We start from the raw sequence: 21,957 nt of genomic DNA, 5'->3' as shown, positions 1-21,957 counted from the left end.
ACCTGGGAGAAGCCAACCCCCCTCTGCTCCTTCACATGCCCTTGCAGCCTCGGTGGCCTTTGCTCCCAGCAGCTGCCACCTGTGTCCATGGCTGGTGACTCACATGACATCACTGTGGGGTAGGAAGCTATGGGACTCGGCTGTCCAGGCCAGCTGTTGGCTGCGGCCAGGGGATCCTCGTTCCCGGTGACAGGAGGTAATGTTTATGGCTGGAGAGATAAGCTGAGCTTCTCTGAGTCAGAGTCACGGGAGGGCAGGTCAGCTTGAAGAAAACAGGCAAAAGATCAGACACTCTTCTGGGTTGTTGTCTCACATGGAATATAGAAAGGGTGTGAGAGTTCTTTGGGACCTCCTTTTTAAGGGCACGTATTACTTCTCCATAGTTCCACTTCTTAATACCATTAAGGTGGAAGTTTGGATTTCAGCATATGAATTTTGGGGAGCACAAGCATTCAGTCCGTAACAGATAGCTCTGCTTTTCAAATTTATTCAGATGAACCATTAAGAACGAAGTACAAACTTGTTTTTTGAATAGGTCACTGATAATTGAATGTCTGCAATTTCGTATGGCTCAACTTACACCATGCTGGTGTGGCAGCATTCTGAAGGCCCTCCTGAGTGCTCAGAAAAGATGAACTATGACTACAAGTAATCTAATTTACTATTTTTATTCTTTTTCCCCCCAAAGATTTATTTATTTATGCATAAGAGAGCTGGGGTGTAGGCCAGAGGTGCAGGGGGTGAGAGGATTCACCAGAGACAGAGTGGGGAGCAGAACAGGCGGATCTACTGAAATATACTGCTGAGGGGAGCAGCGGGCAAGACAGGAGAGGTCTGCTGTGCCAGGTGGGTAGCTCCCTGGCCGGGGATTGAACTTGTGCTGCAGAGGCTGCTGATAGCTTCACAGTGCTGTGCTTAACCCCTTGCGCCACCAGGGAGGCACCTCCTATTTTTATTCTTAAAAAAATCAGTAACCCAGACCTCATACTGATGATGGTAGCAGGGGTGGGCATGATGGTGATGCTGGTGCTGATGGTACTCACGGCCGCAGCTCAGTACCTTAGGAACATTGAACATGGGCCAGACCCTCTTTCTAGCAATGCCCATGCATTACTTCATTTATTTTTCCCAACTATTGTCATTTCCACTTTACAGTTGAGGAAACGTAAATAAAAAAGGAAGCGAGTGAAAACATGCAGTAAATCAGAACATTTAATTCCTCAGGGCACTCCCTGCGTTTCTCAGGCTTCCATGAGAGAATGAAGTCCTAGTGCCCAGAGGCGGCATCGCACACACATGTCTTCTCTATGTGCATCTAGAATCATGTCAGCTGAGAACCAGCTCCAGGAGAACTGAGAAAAGAAGTCACATGGTCTGTGTCCAAGGTTCTGATGAAGGACACTGGACAAGGACGGGGTGAGGTAGTGCTGGCCCCGTATTTCCCTCCATACTTAGTTCCATGTCCCTCTACCTCAGCCCCCCGATCACTGACAGTCAGGGCCAGAACTAAACAGGCTGTGGGTTAAGCACAGCACTGTGAAGCTATCAGCAGCCTCTGCAGACAAGTTCAATCCCCGGCCAGGGAGCCACCCACATGGCGCAGCAGACCTCTCCTGTCCGCCCGCTGCTCCCCTCAGCAGTGTATTTCAGTCAGTCTGCCTGTTCTGTTACTCTGTCTCTTACTCACTCTCTTGGGTGAGTTTTGTCTCCCTGTTTGTTAATACAAGGTAAACTTTTGACTTTATTTAAAATTCAACAGGATATCTAAAATCCAACTCTCAAGAAGTGAAGTGTTTTTTTTTTTTTAATTGTATGCCCTATCACTATTGTTAATGATAAATTTATATCATGGAAGTGCGCCAGGCAGCTCGGGAGGCACCAATAGCAGATCTCACTTTGGGGTAAATGAGAAACTCATTATTAGGCTGAAATGGTTGGGCGAGCCAGCACAGTAGTGACCCTAATCACCAGAGGCTGGGTGGTTGGGTGAGGTCTGAGGCTTAGTAAAAAGAGTTTTCTTCCCACTCTCTAGTTCTCTGGTTCTACTGGTGTTCAGCAACAGTAGCTGTACTAACTTTTTTGAAAATCAAATGGTAAGGATTTGTTGATAGAAACTGTAAGGGCAGGAGGACACGGAGCAGGTTCTATGATTCCAGCAGATGGGGTAAAGGAGAAGTCCTGGAGCCCTCAGTGGCTTTTCAGGCTTTTATTGGGATTTACCAGGTACACGGCAGGCAGGGGTGCTGGGGGGCCGGGAGGCTGGCAGGCCTCCCAGCCCCCAGCAAGTCTTCACTCTGTCTGGGCTCTCCGGCCTTCTCTGGTGGCCTTGTTCTCTGTTCCTCTCGTGGTTCTTCTTTCTGCTCCTCCATTCGTTATCTCTGCTGGCGTCCCCGTGACACCGCCCTTATTAGCCCAGTCTCAGCCCAGGTGAATCCCATCTACCTATGCCCACACCCAACTCCAGGTGCCCGCCATCGGCATGCATTCAGGACCGTGGGGATCTGTCATCAGTCCTAATGGCGGGAGGGCAGAAAAGCCTGATATCATTGACTTACCCTACAAAACTATACTTACTTCATTTAAATATCTAAGGGCAAGCCACTTTTTTGTTAAATTGGATTTTTGACCTTGAATAGAATAAATATTCTGTATTTTGAAAACGTTCATACCTGCTTTTGTAGCGGCACCATAAGTCTCAGTAGAAACGTCTTTTAATGTTTTTCTCAGAAGTTGTGCTTCTGGCTAATGGCTCTGTGGGCTGACTGCCGTTATCTTATTTTATTGATGTCCACATTATTCAAGGCAGAATCCCAAACCCTCACCAAATAAGGATAGATCGCATTTATTGCCTCTTCTCGATGTTCTACACTTGTCTTGGTTGGAGAACTGAATTAGATTAGTTTGACAGGATTTGTTCTTTATGAAGCTTCATTGACTGCTATCTTGAACCTACATCTATATATCACAGGGTTTTTTAAGTTATTGTCTGATGATTTCCTTTCACTGCCTTTTATTCTCTCTGGAAATGGATGCAATGTGTGCATAATGAATAATGGATGACTATAAAAATTCTACAAACGATAAGGGTTAGACAGGAATGTTAATTTCTCTATAAATGCCTTGAATGTTTAATTGATTTGTAAGTTATCTTTAAATGAAATCTGGAAAAAGTTATCTCATTTCATCTTCCTTATACATTCTTAATAAATAAATACCTGCCTTTCATACAAAAGTAGCCAGGTGAATATTCCAGCATTTTTCAATTTTTTTGGAGCAAGGAATGATGGTTCGATTAACTAACATCACAGCAACCTGGTGGTGATTGATTGAAGTTGTTTATTGCTGTGAGAATAGATCTTTGTTTTCTTTTTGACAGCTCTGCACTTTAAAACTTCCTCTCCTATTTGTAAATCCTTGCTAAAGTAAATGCCACACATTTGCTTTCCCAGCTTCCTTTGCAGCTAAGTGCAGGCCTGTGACCCAGGCTTTACCAATCAGACACTTGCATTTAAGATTTTGAATTGAAAGCATGTGACACAAATAAGCAGCCCAAACCCTTCTGCTGAGGAGGAGAGCAAATAGGTCTGTTTCTTCAGAGAGAGCATTTCAGGTATACTAGAAGACCCCTCTGGTTTCCAGTGTGTTGGATAAGCTGAAGCCCCTGTCTCCAGAGGTGGGGGCTACCAGGGGGTTGTCTGTGCTGAGGTGGGTGTTTGCTCCTGGCTTTGTCTTTAACTGGTTCACTGGGCCTCCTGAAACTATCTGAAAACTGTCTCCTATCCTTTAACACATTGTTCTACTTAATTGAGTCGGGGCTTCTGTAGTTTAAAATCCAATGGTTGCAACTGGGATGTAAGAGTGATAAGAAGGAAGTAGATTGGTTTATATGTATCTCCTTGTAGCTGTTGATAAGAGATCAGTAGGACAAGACGACTTGCCAGGTCATTCTTAGAACAGGTGTCATTCACTTAAACTAGTTCACCGTTGAGAACAGCAATCTTTTAAAGTCAGGAATGGACCACTGAGCAGGTTTTCTGATCCCATGCAGACCGGGTAAAGGAGGAGTCAGAGTCCTCAGTGGTTTTGCAGGTTTTTTATTTGGGGTTCACCAGGCATATGGCAGGCAGGGGTGCTGGCTGGGGGGCTGGGAGGCCTGCCAGCCTCCCAGCCCCCAGCAAGTCTTCACTCTATCTGGGCTCTCTGGCGTTCGTTCTGCTGCTTCTTGGCTTCTCTTTCGGCTTCTGCTTCGGCTTCTACTGCTGCTGCTGGCGTCCCCATGACGCCGCCCTTAAAAGCACAGTCTTAGCTCAGCTGAATCCCATCTACCTCTGCCCACACCCTATTCCAGGTGCCCGCCATCAGGCATGCATTCAGGACAAGGATCCATCATCTATCCTGATGGCGGAAGGGCAGAAAAGCCTGACATTTTCTTTACCCTACAAATGTAAAGAGTGGTATGTACCAGGAGAGTGTTTCTAAGGAGATGGAGTAGGGCTTCCAGTGGCCTAGAATGGACGTCCTGTTAGATCTGCCTTGGTGAGGAGGCCTGGGTTAAACCTCTTCCTTGGGGCTAGTGGAGGGCAGCGTGGGTCCTGCTCAGCTGGTGGCTGAGCATGAGTGACACTCACCCCCCTCCCCAGTGTGGTTCCGCTGTTCTTGTCCTGCTGATCACTTCCACCGAGACTCTGGAGACAATGATGGCATTTTTCACTTCCTTTTATTATGCTGTATGGTTATGATTTGTTTATAGCAGTTGTGGTCTGGGCATTAGTGAAGGTTCTGGGGACTGCCCTCTTGAAAACTGGAGTCTTATATACCAAAGCCCCGCCCCACCACACCTGGCCCGGAACTTCGCAAGGTGTGTGGGTATGTTTAACCCCAGCCTCAATCACTTCCTAAGAAAAGGCTTGTAGGGAATCATTGACCAGGATCAACTCCTCTTTCTCTGCTTCCTGTCCTTGGGGTGGAGGAGTGGTGTTTACAGTTAGTCTGATCTGGGATTAGTGTGTCTGGACCTCTCTGATTCCACTGATATACCCTTACTGTGTACACACCTGTCATGAAAAAATAAATCCCTTTGGGTTGCAAAGACCAGGCAATTAGTACAAAGGATCTGGGTTAAGAACCCTTGCCAAATCCCCCTACCAACTCAAACCCATTGCAGTGCCCACCCAGGGAAAGCCTGTTTGGGGAGTTCTAAGAAAATATCTTTTTTCAAGGTTGACATTAAGCAGAACCAGGGAAGTTTCCTTCCATCCATGAATTTTTTTTTCAAGTGATGTCATCATGTGCTATCAAATATTACTGTCTTTGTTTCTCTTTGGAGCTTCTTAACATTTCAACAGACCAAGGACTTAACACATTAAGTGGGCACAATGGGGTATGTGGGGGCAGATAGTGAGTTGTTTCCAGTTATAGACATAAGACATGCCTCTGGTATATGAACGATGGCTTTTGGGGATATAGGAATGGCTTTTGGGGATATAGGAACATGACATGAAACAATATTGGATCACAAAGGAAGCTGTTCTTTAAAAAACTATCTTCTAATTCTACTTTGTCAAAGCAAACATCTTCCCATTGATAGTTATCTAAACGGTACCATCTCAAGCAACAGCTAGAACTCAGTTCAGCAATAATGTTATCCCCACCTTATTTTTTTTGAGGTTAATTTCTTTTAAGAAATTTTAATTCTTTTAAGGCATGTGTTACTACTTTACTTTTTCCTCAATTTATACTTGTTTGCTTACTTCCTCATGGTTCAGTGTGGGCTGAATTTCTTTTCCGGAAAAGCACTCGGAGGATGGGTCCTAGGTGAATCCCTGGACAAGGCCTTGGTCTCAGCTGACTCCTTGTTGACAAGTGCAGTCTTTTGAGTGGTGTCCAGCAGATCCTCCCCATCGACTTTCACGGTAGCCTCCATTGATGATCCTTAGCAACTTCGTGATCACTGCAGGGATTGTAAAGTGGTGATTTAAAATATTTTTTCTACTGTTACCTCTGTGCAAAAAGAGGTTTCCCCTCTCTTTCCTCTCCCAAACACTCCTTAGTGTCAGTGTGTGTTGATGGACTACTTATCTAATATGTGATAACCCATCTCTGCTGTAATTTATTTTGATACGTTGTCCCACTTTTGCCAGAGGGAGCCCCTTTGGGTGGATGACTGGGTCCTTTGAGGGGTCTGTTCACTTTTGAGTACTTTTTACTTTCTCATATAGAAAGAGTTTCCAGGTACATTTTTTTTTAATGTGGTCTGTTTATTTTTTTTAAAGATTTATTATTTTTATTTATTTATGCAAGCACTGGATACAGTCAGAAGCGTGGGAGGGTGAGAGAATCCACCAGAGCCAGAGCGGGGAGCAGAACAGGCAGACTGACGAAATACACTGCTGAGGGGAGCAGTGAGTGCGACAGGAGAGGTCTGCGCACCATGTGGGACCCTCGCCGGCCGGCCGGGGATCGAACTGGCGCTGCAGAGGCTGTGGGCATCTTCGTAGCCCAGCACTCAACTGCTGCACCCCCCGGGAGGCCTCAGGTACATTTTTAAGGGAGGGCTTGAAGTATATCTCTAACTTCGTATAATTAGAATGTTAGAAAAAACAGAAAGGCCCAATTTTGACAATGGCAAACAGGTCCCTGAGATTTGACCAAAGACAGCAGAGTCTGGGCGAGACTTATTGATCACTGATGCTCCCGAAATGGGTCATGGGAAAGTCACTGTCCCCTGTGATGATGAGCAGGCTGTGGGCTCAGCCAAGTGCAGGCTGTAACACCTGCCAACACACCCCTGGCATGGATCCCTGGTGATGGAAGCCAGGAAGCTCACGGTAATTAAAACCACAAGTCAAAGGATGTCACCTAGTGGTTTTACCTCTGGCTTCATGAATAATATGGTGGGAGCAGCAAGCCAATGACAAAATTATCTGTTTGCTTTGCATGGATTTTAATTTCTTCTCCCTCACATCTGTGCAGAGGAAGATGCTCAGTAAGGAGTCCAAAAAGAGAAAAATGGAGAAAGTAATGAGGCTGGCAACTCCCCTTACTGGCTGATGCAAAAACAAACAAAAACCAATGAAAAAAATATTTCTCAAAAGCAGCAACGTTTAGGGTCAGGAGTTTTTAAATGGTTTGCATTTTGTTTCACCAGAGGGAACCCCTCTGTGCCATGCCCACCGAGGGTGTGGAAAGAAGCAAACACATGCTCTCAGCCCTCCCGGTTACTTACAGCACAGAACCACACTCCTTAGGGGGCAATTTCAGTGACAAGGGGTGGAAATGAAGAGCAGCTGATTCCTGTTCCGTGTATGTGCCTTTCTTCATCATTATAGATGTTTCAGGCCCGTTGGTATTATCTACTGAGTTCCTTAGACATGGCCCTCTCAGTTGAGAGAGTGCAGTGATATTTTTAGCTAAAAGATGATTGCTTTCTGACCTGTTTCATAAACAGTAGTGAATTTTCTAAGGCAAAGGAAGGAGGCTGTAACATCTCAGCCAGCTGGCATTTTCTGGTCTCCCGGTTGGTAAGAGAAAAGGGTGATTATTAATGAAGCAGATATGGAGGGTTCAAGCTTTAAAAAGACAACTTCCAGGGGATATTCAGGAGTTGAGTGAGTAAAGACAACACCGCTGTTCTCTTATTCCATGCTCATTGATATACAGATAATCTACAACAGCTACAAAGCCTTCTGAACCAATTCTTCAGGGAGTCACTAACATTTAATAAGGACTTACATTTACTGTAACCCAGATCAGATTTGCCCCATCTCTTACCTGTGCTGGTTAAAATGATGACCCTGATGCAAGATTCTTAACTGTCAAAAACCATTTGATAGTGTTCACTCCATCCTAATTCATTGATCCAAGGAACAGATTATCCAATTAATAAATACATTTTAATACTATTCCATTCAAGAAGAAAAGCCAGATGCCAGAACAGATGTACAGTTGACCCTTGAACAATGCAGACATGAGGGGGACTAACCCCTGACAGTAGAAAATCTGTGTATCACTTTTGACTCCCCCAAACCTAATTACAGCTGTCTTTGGGTGTGTGAGGGGGACTGGTTTCAGGACCCTCCACAGATGCCAAACTCCAGAGGATGCTCAGCGCCCTGGTCGGCCTTCTGTATTTGTGGTTTCTGCATCTATGGATTGAACCCATCAACAGCCAGCCTAGCTGAATGCTAGTCACTTTAGGAAAGGGACTTAGTCCTTTCTGGCTCTTTTGTGTCAACTTGCCCTGATAACTGGTTAATAATACCAAGTTGATGTACATGCTTTTCAACAAACACGTAGTAATCACAAACTTGATTAACTTCTTTCTTATTTGAGAAAAATATATTTTTTATGATTTCAAACTGATGTATAGGTCTTGTTGAAAACTTGCAATGTACAGAGACATAAGGGGAAAAAATCCAAGAGATTATAGGTGACAGAATCAAACATATCCTACGGGATGTTAAGAAAAGTGACCTGCAGCAATATGATCTTGTGCCAGGAACTCACTGCCCTAGGCCTCCATTTCTTCATCCAAAAAGAAAGGGAATGCCAGTCCTGCATATTTCCATGATCATGAAAGCTAGCTGGCGTGTGGTTTGTAAATGCCTGCTCCAGTGTTTGCTTATTACGTAGTAGATGCTGAGAAGCCATTAGTTCCCCTCTTCCTTCTGATCAAGGAAACCTTGTTTTCTTTACTGAACTTCCCAAGAAGAGAGAAAGAGAAATTGTGGAGCTCAAGAAGATGGAACCCACCGAGACTCATTCTTGGTGCCTGACATGACCCCCCCCTCCTCTGTTCTTTCAGATGACTTTCTCCTCAGTGCTTACACACAGGAACACCTCCCGGTACACAGAAATGCGTTTTCCTACTAAACTTCAAACTCGTGGAGTTTGGTCACCTCCAGGAAATTTACAGAAAAGCTACAGAGCAATTTGTTTCACTGGCTTTATTCCCTTTTCACTCAGGAATTGAATCATGAGGGGGATTTGAGGTCTAGTCTCTGACTGTTGATGCAGAGTGGACCCATTTTCATCTTAATAACTGAGTATTGTCCGAGATAATAGGTCCAGCATTAAAACCTATAGCCAATTTAGAATCCATGGCTTAGATTTAAAAGTTTTTTTTAAAAGATTTATTTATGCATACAAGAGCTGGGGTTCAGGCCAGAGATGCGGGGGGTGAGAGGACTCACCAGAGACAGAGTGGGGAACGGAACAGGCAGACTGAAATACACTGCTGAGGGGAGCAGCCAGCAATACAGGAGAGGTCTGCTGCGCCATGTGGGTTGCTCCCTAGCAGGCCAGGGATTGAACTCATGCTGCAGAGGCTGTAGATTGCTTCATAGTGCAGTCCCTTGAGCCATGAGGGAGGTGCTTAAAAGCTTTTTTAATTTACCTGTCTCTTGAAGATAACACTGACTTGAAATATTCAAAATCAATCTATTTTCTAAAAATAGAAACAAAGTTTTGATGTAAAGGACAAGCAATTTCCTGTTCTTCCTCAGAAGATAGACACTTGCTTTTTCAGTCTGCTTCTTGCAACAATATTGCACATTCATTTGAGCACAGCAAGGGATGAGACCATCATTTGAGGCTCTTGAACAAAGCCATAGAGCGCTTGGTGGGAGGTCTGCTTATGGATAACAACTTGTGGATTCCAGGGGGAACCCAAAGGCAGATTCCAAGATGGCCATGATCTTGTGTGCCCAAGATTTATTGGGGAAACACTCAGGAAGGGTAAAAGGAAAGAGAAGAAGTCAAGGGAGAATCGTCAGACCATGAGATACTCTGGCTCTTGGGATGGAGTGCAGGAGGGAGGGGGAACTAGGGAGGAAAGATCTTTGAAAAACATTTTCTCCCAGTTGAGAATCTTGTGACCTGAGACATCTGCTAGAGGAGTCCATGTCTCACAGGAAGGAGCCTGGGTTTGTTCACTTGCGGTGCTTACTCATTAGCTGGAAACAGACTGTCGAGAGCAAGGCCTCAGTGACAGTGATGGATTGAGAGGCTCAGTGCACAGAGCTGTGGGTCAGTCATGCTTCCTGCAGCCAAAATACCCAAGGGGCACTTTCAAGTTGTACCCCTGGTTAGCCGTGTAACCTGGGTAAGTCATTCCAGGTTTCTGGAACCTAAGTAGTTCACCTATCATATGGGTGCAGGTGACCTGTCTGTCCCCCTCACACAGCTGCTGTAACACAGAGCCACACATAAAAGCTCTTTGCAATTTATGAAGCATTCTAGAAAGAGAAGATAAAATTATTATTATGGGGTGGCTGAGGCCTTTCCAAGCATGTTAGTTGTAGAAAGCCATGTGGACCTGGACACAGCACGTTGCCCCAGATTCCCTGTAGGCCTCCCCTGTGCTGGGCATCTAATAAGCATGCAGTCAATGTTTGTTGAATTTTGGTAACAGCTGCTGTGAGTCTCCAAGGAAACATTCCATGACTAAGACTGTATGTGGGATAATGATTGTAGACACTGAAAGTATTCCCCCTGGCAGGAGGCAGAACTGGGGGAGAGAGGTGGGTGATTTCGGTTGTATATGATCAGCCCTTGTTTTCTAGGAGCAAAGGAGCAGCTTCAGGGGGAGGGTATTATTCTCCCAGAGGGGGTAAGTCTGGGGGTAGTTTCATAGCCTTCTTGTTTTGCAATAGTCTCTCTTTTGCATTTCTAAAATCACTCTAAAGCTAATTGAATTGCCAAGGCAACTCCCTAACTTCATTCTAGATTGGAGTTCATTTTCCAGAGTTGTTGACCAGTTATGTTATCGACTACTTTGACTTTTACCAATGTACCTTTCCTTCTTTTTTGGAGAAGTGCCAGTTTTTTTTTTTTTTTTTGAGAAGTAGCTAAAATGGCTAAGGGGTGAGCACAAGAAAGAGGAAACAACAATTTGTGACTAGGTGATTTTTAGAGTCAACTGGAACTTGTCTCTTTGGCTCTAAACCCCAGCAGGTGGTGGTTTCATTCATTCTTACTTTGTACATGTCTTACCATCTCAGAGATTTGTGGAATGAACCAGTGACAGTGTTACAGGTGTCGGCTGTATGCAGGGTGCCAGGGGGACAATAATGAGTCAATTGGACAGAGTCCCTGCTCCCTTGGGTCCAAAGATGCAGGTGAGCACTAATGAAAATAATCATATAAACAAAAAAGAACAAACTGTGATAAGTGATGAAAAAATCAACTTGGGCCACTGTTTATGTGGGTTTTTTCCCAGGTACTCTGGTTTCCTCCCTCACCCCAAAGTTATGGTGCATCTAGATTGTTCCAGTCTGAGTGACTTAGGGGTGGGAAAGAGTTGGAAGGTGTCCTGTCCAGAGTGGGTTCCTCCTCGCATGCTGAGGGGCCAGCAATGCCTGGCCACCCACAACCCAAACTGTGGCCTGAAGATGAATGAAGGAATGAATACAAATAATCGTTTACTATTAGAGGGGCTTGGGGAATTTATTTAGAAGTTCAGTGATTTTTTTTTTTTTTGTGGCCAGAAACATGACATAGGATTGTAATTCCTGGTCATATAAATTAATGTTGGTCAAACTGGCTTCATAGTACTATTTTTTTTGAAGATTTATTTATTTTATACAAGAACTGGGGTACAGGTCAGAAGCGCGGGAGGGTGAGAGATATCACCAGAGCCAGAGTGGGGAGCAGAACAGGCAGCCGGACAGAAGACACTGCTGAGGGGAGCAGCGGGCGAGGCAGGAGAGGTCTGCTCTGCCATGTGGGGTTCGCCCTGGCTGGTCTTCCCATGTGTCTTTCTGTTTCTTGTAAGGATGCTAGGCATTGGATTTAGGGTCCCCTTGGTAATCCAGAATGATCTATCTCATCTTGAGATCATTAAATTAGTTATATCTGCAAAGACTTTTTGCATTAAATTAGTTATATCTGCAAAGACTTTTTGCAAATAAGGGCACATGAGTCTTCAGGTCCCTTTCTTTATAGGCAGGACATTAGGGGAGGATGAAGCTATAATTTCTGGGAGGGATTTGTTTTTTTTCTCTGAGAGTTTTTCTGGGGTCTGGATGATTGGAAGCTACTTGTGAGTAATTGCATTGAGTTGCCTCATTATACTGAAGTTTTGAATGATGAGGAAGCTTCTTTCAACTGTACTCATTAAGGTTCTTACTCTTGGAACTAATCAACTTGAGTGAAGTAAATGTTTCCCTCCTCTGGGATGCAGAAGGCATTAAGGAATTCAAACACGGAAAGGAGATAAGATTCTTTGCAAGTCGTACTTGAAATCCCATAGTCTTTTATTTACCATAGTGAACTGCTCTCACTTTTGACAGATGTGAACTTTCTTTTCAAGCACACAGAAAAAAGTGATTTGGCTATCATCATTAACCCTTTGGAGCAATTTATGGAATGTATAGGAGTTCTGTTGAAGGAAAGGGTCTTTTTTTTTTTTTTTTTTTAAGATTTACTTATTTATTCATACAAGCACTGGGCACAGTCAGAAGCGCGGGAGGGTGAGAGAATTCACCAGAGCCAGGAGCAGAGCAGGCAGAAGGACCGAAGCACACTGCTGAGGGGAGCAGTGGGCGGCAGGAGAGGTCTGCGCGTCATGTGGGACCCTCCTCCAGTGGCCGGGGAGCAGCCGGGGATCGAACCGGCATGCAGAGGCTGCAGGCAGCTTGGCAACCCAGCACTCAACCAGGGTCTGTATTTGACAGAATGGGGTTGCAAGTGAATCTGTTGTCAGAGTTGGCCTGGCCTAGGTTTGGAGAGAAAGTGGTGTGGGGTCCATGCTTTCTGAGGTTTTAGGATTCCTGGAAATCAAACAGGATAACTGGATGTCCTGAATTCCCAGGAATTCAACAAACAGGTATATGACCTTGATTTGGTTACTATTTTTCCCCTGGGTCTCAGTTTTTTGGAAACTATTTGTTGAATGAGTAGCTTGGTTTTGATTATTAGTTTTCAAACTTAAAACATTTATTCATATATCACTCAAATTCCTAAAAATATAAAACAGATAAAAATGGGTTCTCTCAGGGAGAAGGGGAGGGCAGAGGAGGGAGCAGAATGGACCACCTCACCTCCCGCTTGGCCTTCACTTCCTCCCACCTCTGAACCTGTGGGCACATAACAGTCTCCAATGCTGTTAGGAGTGTTATAGGGCAGCCCCGATATTGAACGGGGTGCCTGGCTGAGGGTCCTCACCCGCGCGCTTATAAGGGACTTATGAATACTCCACTACAGGCACACACAAAAGGTTAGTAAAAGGTTTATTTACAAGGGAAAAGGAAATAAGGAAATGTACAACTCAGGGAGAAAATACCCGATCCGCTGACCTGGAAACCCAAAGTCACTCTCTGAGCTGGCCGGACGCTGCGAGCTGGCAGAGAGCCAAAATGGGGGATCCCCAAAGCCCATGTGTCTGGCTTTATACCAATCTGGCTGCTTAACCCCACCCTCAGGTCCCAGCCGCCTTCCTTCCGGTGGTGATGGGGTTTGGAGTTCCCAGTGTCTTTGGCTTTGGCCTGAGGTGGGGGGGAGTCCACAAAGCCTGTATGGAATTAGCTTTAGGACAGCCTTTTCCCCCTAATAGGAAGAAATCTAAATCTCTTGCCTGCGGCTTGAGTTTCTGCCTCCGGCCTACTCTCTGGCCTCACTGCTCTCCTCTCCTTCCCTCCATTCTCAGCTCCCAGCATGCAGGAGGGGCATTTTTAATACTGTGTCCACTTTTGGCTCCAAGCCTGTAGGAAGGAGAACAGATGGCTGAATTCAGGCCCATGTGGTCCTCCTGCCCCAGTGTGGTGCGGTGTGGCAGAGACCTTCCAGAACAGAGCTGAGCACCACTGGAACACTGCCAACCTCAAGGTTTCACTGAGCCCCTCCTGGCTTGTGACCCGCTTCTGCTGCTCCAACGCTTCCTGTTGCACCACTTCCCTCTGTCAGCCTTTTGCTGGAGGAACTCCCTCCACTTTATCCTCTGCCAGGATAACTTCAGGAGGATTGGGAAGCATTAGAGCTTTCTTTCGGTTCAGTAAAAAACATCCAAACAATCTCTATGGATTAGAGATTAAAATAGTCAGGTGGTTAGGAAGGTGGTGAGTTCCTCATTCCCAGAGATATTCAAGAAGGAAAATAGCAGATTGAAGTTCATGGGGGTGGGAGTAAGGGAATTCAAATACCAGATCAAGGGATGGATGACATTTAGGAGTCCTTTCAGCTCAGAGTTACTATGACCTTCCAGAAGAAGAAACAGAGCACATGAACTTTTCCAGTGTAGCATGTCTTGCTGTCCTGTTTTGGCATCTCAGACATATCAGACAGATGTAGAAGAAAGCACTCACTGGAGTCAGGTCCCAAGGCACCTAAGGTACCAGAGCTCTTTTCTCAGATCTGATTTTGTATCTCTTGATGGTGCTATTGACCTAACCTGATGGTATTGTTCACACTGAGAAAGCCAGACTCAATCACCACATTGTTGCCACAAAGAAGTATTGGCAAGTAGCGCCACAGCAGGGCAGCAGAGTTAGGACTCAGAAAAGGCTGCCTCCCAGACGGGCGAGTGAAGGAGAGTTATACAGGAAAGACAGGAATTTGAGGATGGGAGGGATGTGGGGAGAGTTTCTTCATTCTCAGGTCCAGGAGGGGCTGGCCAGTCTAACAGGAGTCAATCACAAGAGCATTGATAGTATTTCTGGAGTCATTGCTCTTTTTCTATGTTATCAACTTAAAATGACCTGAGGGTGGTTATCAGGTACTGATGTTATCAGCATCCATGAGGGAACAGAAATACTTGTTAACATCATGCAACCCAACATCATGGCCCTGAGGAATGTAGTACAGTGGCTACTTGGGCAGGGGTCGTGTATTAAGGCCCAAAACAACAGTTTGTTGGAATAGGGTCATTCTTAGAAAGACTCTTTTGGAAAGTCTTGTAAATGTAGAGAGAAAGGCTTGAAGTGCTGGTTTGTAAATGGTTAATAGAAAGACTTAGTATTTTTTTTCAAGATTTATTTATTTATGCAAACAAGAGCTGGGGTACATGCCAGAGGTGTGGGGGGGTGAGAGGATTCACCAGAGACAGAGTTGGGAACAGAACAGGCAGACTGACTGAAATACACTGCTGAGGGGAGCAGCGGGTAAAACAGGAGAGGTCTGCTGTGCCATGTGGGTAGCTCCCTGGTCGGGGATTGAACTTGTGCTGCAGAGGCTGTGGACTGCTTCATAGTGTGGTGCTTAACCCCTTGCGCCACCAGGGAGGCCCTGAAAGACAGTATTTTTTAAAGAACTGGATATTATTGAAAGCAAGCATGAGACTCTAGTCTGAGGTAGAAAGAGTTTAGGACCCGTCAAAGGAACTAAAACAAAGGTTGGCTGAGAGCCAGCTAAAGAGAGGGGATCTCACTGATGTCCTGTCCTCCTAGTCCTCACCCTCCATCTCCTCCTCAGGAGTTCAGAGGGAGGGTCTCTGTGTAAACCATTCCCTTTGTCTGGCTTGCCTGGTCTGAATCCTGCCTGTATATATTGTTTACCATGACTTGGGCAAGTGGCCTGTCTTCATCAATTTGGGATGCTATAACAAAAATACAATGGATTGGACAGTTTAAACAATAAATATCTATTTTTCATAGTTCTGAGAGCTGGGAATTCCTAAATCAAGTTGCTGACAGAGCCAGTGTCTGATGAGAGCCTGCTTTCTGGCTTATAGACAATTGCCTTCTCACATGGCTGAGACAGAGAGAGAACTCTAGCTTACAGGCATCAATCTCATCATGGGGGCTTCACCTCCATGACCTCATTCAAACCCAATTACTTTCCACCTCCAAGTACCATCACACTGGAGACCAGGGCTTCAACATAGAGATTTGGGTTGGGGGGTATGTATTCAGTCCATAGCCTAGACTAATCTCTTTAAGTCAGTTTCTCCTCTTTAAGCTGAGGCTAACATTGTCTCCTCTCAGAATTCTTGTGCTCATTCAATGAATTGTCATATATAAAAGAATCTGACATATAGTAGGTATTCAGTACATATTCATACTTCCACTCATTTTTTCTCTGTTTTGGAGTTTTGTTTATTTTTTAATAAAGTGCTGTTGTTTTACATCCTTGTTAGTGTGTTGACAGTGTAGGATTTCTCCCTTCAGGTGTGGTCACCGTAGCTCTCCCACAACCAAAGCACCACGGCCCTCCACCATAGTCCTTTATGTTCTCTCTTGTTCTCACCTGTCCCCCATCCCTCTCCCTCCCCTAAGGATCTTATTCCTCATTCAACACTAAATTAGTGTCACTTCTGGATCCTTCCTAGACTTTTCCAGGGCTCTGTAAGTCATTCATCTCTCCTACCCATGATAGCACTTGGTACCTACCCATGATCATGCTGCTCATATTATGCTAAAACACCACAGGCATCTGCATTCCCAAACCCACTGGGGGTGCCTCACAGACTAAAGACCCTGTTAGAGTTATCTTTGTATACCAGAGCCTAGCATGGTGCTTGGAGCACAAGTAGGCTCCATATGATTTTGTTGAATCACCACCTAAGGATGAGGTGATAGAGAAATAACCAAGCAAGAAAAGCTATCCAGATATGATAAAGAGAGAGAAACAGGAGGATGCATTTAAAAAGGAGTAATTTTAAGAACTGGAAGGAGACCAAGGCTGGGTGACAGCCAGGGCTGATGCACCATTAAGCAGAGTACTAATGGTTTATCAGGTCCCAGAGAGAACAATTTCCTCTTTTTCTACCACTATAAGGTGAATGTCAGGGCAAGACTTAGCAACTGACATTTTAGATTGTTCTCTGCCCTGTGCTCTGTCTTGGAGCTTTAACTCCCATCTGTCTGATATGATGCATTTTTTAAGGGAGTCAAAGAACTTCTAGTGGATTCTTGTGGTACTTCTGCTTGTGTGCTCTGAGTGTTCATCAGTTTGTCCATGTGTCCAACAGTCATTGAACCCTGCTAGTGTCAGGCACTGTGCTCGATACTGAGGGTACATCTATAAACTAGCCACGGTTGCTGCCTTAAAAAGCTCAGTAACTAATAAATGATCTAATGAATAATCTTTTTTTTTAAGTAACTGTGATAAATGCCACAATAGACAAAAGGACAAAGTGCTTGCAAAATTCAAAGGAGTGACCTGTTTCTGAGCCTGCCTTGTGGTGTCCTAAGGAACATTCATGGATTTTTGATCCTGCTTTTTAATTTAATTAAAATGTGGAGGTTGTAAATAGAATATTGCATTTTTAATCTCATTTTATCTTTACAACAACCCTGTCGCAGAGGCATAATTTTTCTTCCAGTTTGTAGATAAAGGAATGAGACATAAAAAGGTTAAGGATTTGCTTAAGGTTACATAATTAATGAAAGGTTGAGCTGATACTCAAAGCCAGGACTATTGATCCCAAAATCTATGCACTTTAAAAATTGTTTTGTTGCAACCTGGCATGTATACAGAAAAATACATGTAAATTGTAAATCTATGACTTGAAATTTTTCACAAAGTGAATATAGTAAGTAATCTTCAAGTTCAGGAAGTTTTGACATCTTTCAATATCTTGTTTTGTAATTTCCAATGCTCATTTCTTTGTTGATTCCAAAGTTTTTAACTTTTTGATAGTGTTATAAAAATGTTTATTTATAAAGTTAGTTTATAATTCTTTGTTTTATGGTAAAAAGAGTTGCAATTGATTTTTTGCACATTCAACCTGTTTCTAGATACCTTGCTAAACTGATGCACTAATTCAACTAGTCAAACTTTGTTGGGTTGGTGAGATCCTCAAGTACACTGGTGAATAGAAGGGGTGATGGTAACAGCCTCATCACATTTATATTTTAATTTTAGAGGAAAGTCTTTCAATGTTTACTATGGATATGAGGTTGGGTTTTGGTAGCTGTTCTTTGTCATATGAAGGAAGTTCTGTACTTCTAGTTTACAAATTGCTCCAGAATGGGAATAGTTTGCAGAAAGGAGAGAGAAAGGAAGTAGAAAACCAGTTAGGTGCAAGTGGATGCAGGAGAGGAAATTCCTAGGTTCTCCATTTCCTTAATGGACTTTACTTGATTACTGATAACTTCATAAAATTTCAGAACAGTAAAGAACATTAAAAGTTGCTAGGGTTCTCTTTCTCTGGGTATCTCAAATGGTGTTCTTTTAGTATTAATAGATTTTTTTTATGATAATGGTGGTGAAACTCATTTGGAAAAATCAGAATACAGTTATCACCCTTTGGAGAATGACAATGAACTTCAGCCTATTAAAGGTTTTGAGAATCCAGCAGCAAAGGTGGTCATTTAAATTAATGTAGTGCCTATCGTCCTGTCTTCAAGGTGCATGACACCAAAAATGAGATTCAGAATAAATGTCACAGGTCCTCTTTTTTGCTTATATGGAATGTAATGATACTCATTTGTAGCAAAACCCATTATGTGTGTCAGCGGACTGGTGTCCCTGAGGTTGTAATTAAGACTTTCTCTCCCTCCCCCACCACCCTCCCTGTATGTTTAAAACCCTGTGAGAGATCAAATAGGGATCAATGCACTACCTTAATTGTGGTTAAAGCCAGACTGGAGGAAGTTGTTTGACCTTAGTCCAAATACTTGACTGTGAATCAGATGGACCCACCCTCCCGGTTGCAGAGAGCAGGAACACTGCCTTGGAGATTTACTTCTACTGCTGTGGGAGCAAAAAGTAGAGCACAAACAAATGGTCAGTGGGAAGTTAGACCCAAAGCTTTGGGCCCCAACCTCAGCCAAAGAGGAATGTCAACAGTGGACATAGTCTGCCAAATAATAATAAAGGCGTATATAAGAATAGGAAGGTCTAGGGAGTAAAGATAAGCATAAATCCTAAAGACGGTGGCAATTTGAAGACACATGTATGTTGGGACATAGGGGGAGAGAGGTGATTGTTGTGAATGTCACCATGCTGCACGTGTCTTTTTTTTTTTTTTAAGATTTATTTATTTATTTATACAAGCACTGAGTACAGTCAGAAGCGTGGGAGGGTGAGAGAATTCACCAGAGCCAGAGCAGGGAACAGAACAGGCAGACCAATGAAATACACTGCTGAGGGGAGCAGCGGGCACGGCAGGAGAGGTCTGTTGTGCCAAGTGGGACCCTCGCCCACAGCTGGGGAATGAACCGGCACTGCAGAGGCTGCGGGCAGCTTCGCAGCCCAGCACTCAAGCGCTGCGCCACCAGGGGAGGCCCTGTATGTGTCTATTTTTGAGTTAAAGGTTGTTTTTTTTTGTCTTTAGGAGAACAGAAACCAGGTCTCTGATTAGCCTGCCTATAAAAAGGATGGAAAAAGAAAAATGAAGATTTTTCTCAGGGTCTCAGGCAAGAGAAAGTTTGGAGGGAGGAGAACCCCACAGCCCTAACTATACTAAGTCACTAGCATCATCTGCCAATATTTGTTTTTCAGTTTTCCTTGCAATTGAATCAATCTAGTAGAGCCTAGAGGAATGTGTGACTGGCCTTAAGCACAGAGGAGCAGGAGCAGGGTAGGGGATGGGGCTAGGGTCATGAGTAATAGGCACTGTTGGTGTGTTGCAGGGGGGGGTGAGAAGCCTGAGAGGAAAAAGCCTCCACATCTTGGGACTGTCCTACCACAGCACCCTGCCAGCACCTGCCCTTGAACACTTGGCAAAGATCTTTCAAGGGCTGTCAGAGGTTGGCTTAACCCAGGCTGGCTCTACATGAAGTGGCTCTGAATTATTCCTGAGTCATCCTTGAGTCAGAGAAACCACAGGAGATGGATTCATTAGCATCCCTGGAGCATTTAGCACTTTCTAGACTCAGCTGATTCTTTCAGGTGAAATCTCAATATTCTCAATGGCTGTAGAGTCGGTGACATTTGAATCTCATGATGGCTAATGGGACTGGAATATACAAGAAGAGGAGCTTCCAGAGAAGTGTTAATTTATGACTCTGAGGTGGGAGCTTCCAAATCACATGAGTCAGAGCAAACTGGTTCCCATGAGATCGGGACTCAATGACCAATCCATTCAGCCTGCTGTCTGGGGCACTTTGGACCCATAGGGAACTAATCCTTCTCTTTTACACTAAAGGACTCTGTTCCTCCAAATTTGGGCTGATCCTAAGCATGTGGTGGAGAGGGCAAACGACTCTGTGAGCTAACTGCTGGAATGAAGGTCGACTAGAAGCGGAAGGGGGTAGAGCACCAAGCCCAGCCTTCCCAAATATATTCCCCAAAGAATCTGGATTTCCTAAATTTCTTTGTTACTTCTAGCTAAATGCGAACTTTTAACTTTCCTCTGAACATATAATAATAAAAAATTCTCTTGGAGAGGACAACTCACTGGCCATGTTTGCTCAGCCCTGGGGACTGGCAACCCAGCAGCACTTGAGAGTCACCTGGAACTTTACAAACCACTGCACCTGGCCCCATGGCTGATCAGTGGCATCAGACTCTCTGGTATGGGATCTGGCCATAGTGTAGGGGACAGTTTTTGAAAGTGTCCCCATGTCAACCAAAATGGAGCAAGTTGTGACAGGAAGATCGTGAGGAAGGATTAGGTTTCCAAGTCCCACTAGGCAGCATGTCACCTGGATTTATGTGCTCCTCATCTTCTATCCAACCCACATTCCTGCTGTTTCTGTGCTTGGTAGTTTTATTATAAGGCAGCCCCGATATTGAACGGGTTGCCTGGCTATGGGTCCTCACCTGCGCGCTTACAAGGGACTTATGAATACTCCACTACAGGCACACACAAAAGGTTCATAAAAGGTTTATTTACAAGGGAAAAGGAAATAAGGAAAATGTACAACTCAGGGAGAAAATAGGGAAATAAAGTCTTTCATGCGTCCTACCCGATCCGATGACCTGGAAACCCAAAAAGCACTCTCTGAGCTGGCCGGATGCTGCGAGCTGGCGGGAAGCCAAAATGGGGGACCCCTCCAAAGCCCACGCGTCTGGCTTTATACCAACCTGGCTGCTTAACCCCACCCTCAGGTCCCAGCCACCTTCCCTTTGGTGGTGATGGGATTTGGAGTTCCCAGTGTCTTTGGCTTTGGCCTGGGGTGGGGGTGGAGTCCACAAAGCCTGTGTGGAATTAGCTTTAGGACATCCTTTTCCCCCTAACAGTTTGCCTTTAATGACTATATCCCAATCTTACATGTAGGGTGAGTACATAGTATTTCCCAGCAAGCAGTTAGGAATCTAGCCAAGGCTCTTTACAACACCAAAATGGTGGTAAACTGGGTTTTGTTTTATTTCAAAGATAGATCTGATTATATGCAAATTCATTCTTTTGATAAAGGAATTTTATTCAATACAATTTATTTTTTAAACTTTATGAGGTTTTTTTTCATCTAAAAATATAGCAGTTTAAGAGTTTTTATATAAACAAATTACTGCATTGGTCAAAGTCTTTATTTTCATACTTATTTTCAAAGTCTTTTTGCCCCCCTAGGGGTTCTGACTGTGGGCTTGGAGGAGGAGGTGCACAGTCAACCTGCCTCCCGACCCCTACGGGGGAGGAAGAGCCTGCTGGTCACACCCATTGACACAATTAACTAATCGTTTGGCCCCCGGGCCTGGGCTGCTTCTATTCTCCACTCACAGAAGAAACGATGTGATTTCAGTAAGGGAATCTGGTGACAAACCCGGAAAACCACTTGGAAACCCTTTTTCCCAATCCTGTCTCCACTGGACCCAAGGAGGTGACTTTAAAGTAGCTGTTTGTAGCGCTGGGAGTTCAGCGCAAGGGCTTCGAGGCCATGTCCCTACCATGCCGGAGAGAAAAACAGACTTAATGCTGTTGCCACCTCCCTAAGCAGACCTGCAGCTCAGGCAAGTCCTGGGGCGCGCCTCTGGGACACAGCTAGGAGGCGGGGTAGACGGCCCAGCCCCCGGAGCCCCTCCCTGTGTTACAGGGTAGAGAGAGGAGCAGCCCAAACCCGGCAAACCTGCCTATTCTAAATGGGTTCTGCCGTCTGCCACATCAACACAAAACATATGAGACTTTAATGGGAAAGA

The sequence above is a fragment of the Talpa europaea genome, assembly GCF_964194135.1.
Source record: "Talpa europaea genome assembly, chromosome: 3".
In the NCBI taxonomy this organism is placed as follows: domain Eukaryota; kingdom Metazoa; phylum Chordata; class Mammalia; order Eulipotyphla; family Talpidae; genus Talpa; species Talpa europaea.
Note: the sequence above shows the minus strand (reverse complement) of the source record.